Here is a 1,287-nt window from a genome sequence, read left to right as displayed (position 1 = left end):
AATTCCAATTATAATATCTAATGGAATGAATACTGCTCCAGCTGCACCTTGATTTACAGGGTCAAAATCGGCCTTCAGAAAAAGAGGGCGCAATTCCTAAAAGAACTTAAAAATTTATCCATTTTAATTATTTTACATTTAATCCACTTTATATTATTATTTTTTGTTTATAGAACTTGGGAAACCTGAATGTGGTATCCTTAGATGTTCGCAAAAGAAAATAAGACGCAAATCGTTTTGTGCGAATTTTACAGCAACAGGATGTAGATTTGCATGGCGTCTGGTTGTCCGGTGGTAAAAAGTGGACCAAGTTATGCAACTCTTCAGCTCATTCACCAAAGTACATATATTCTATAAAACGCTGACGAACTGGCTACCTTAATAAGTATTGCTGCTCTATTTCCAATTGAACCAAGGGCTGACAGATGGTAATTTGCAGCTCCAGCCCATAGATGACAGCAGTACTCTACACACGACCGAACTTGTGCCTGATAGAGCTTCAGAAGCTGTTCAGGTGTAAAGTAGAGCCTTACCTTGGCTAGTATACTTACTTTCTTTACTGCAACACTTGCTGTAGAGAAACTAAGTATACTAGTTGAGAAGCTGATAGATCGGATCTTGCAACAACAAAGAGAATCAGATCTATCAGATCATTCCAAAAATACTCCGTGTAATGTTGGTGTTGAGGTTAATTGACTTCGTTTTGCTGTAAACAATTTTTTTTTTGTGGTTTGCGTTTTTGTGTCATTAAATTTACGCGATTGCTAAAACCTCAATCAGAGATTTTGTTCAGACCTATGTTTCAACGATCTGTCAGCTCGCTAGTGTTGTATCTGTACCTCAGTAACTACTAACTATCCAAATACATTAACACCCACATAGGGTTGGCTACCCCCTTTTTGTCTTTATATAACAATTTTTAGGTTCTTTTTTCTCCTTTTTCTTAAGAGATTTTTACCTCTAAGAGAATATACAATAAGCAGAGAAGGGATTGGCTCTCTCACCACAGGTTATACCTAGCAGGAGGGCCAGAGCCTCTATACCAAATTGTACAATTATTAAGGTGAAATAAAGATTTATTTATTTAATTTTTATTTATTTAATTAATAACTAACTACTATATTTATTTGGGAGACGTTCCATACGTTCCAATTTCACTTGATTGATCCATGGTTTGGAATGATACGTTATGCTCAACCATAACATAAAATTGCTTTATAGTCCAAGAAAATGGGTAGGGTAAATGCGAATTTGAGATTAAAACTTGAATTTTTGATATAATTTACT

Source organism: Zerene cesonia, chromosome 19 (genome assembly GCF_012273895.1).
Source record: "Zerene cesonia ecotype Mississippi chromosome 19, Zerene_cesonia_1.1, whole genome shotgun sequence".
NCBI classification, from domain to species: Eukaryota; Metazoa; Arthropoda; class Insecta; order Lepidoptera; family Pieridae; genus Zerene; species Zerene cesonia.
The sequence above is the reverse complement of the archived record's forward strand: the minus strand, read 5'-3'. Positions refer to the sequence as shown.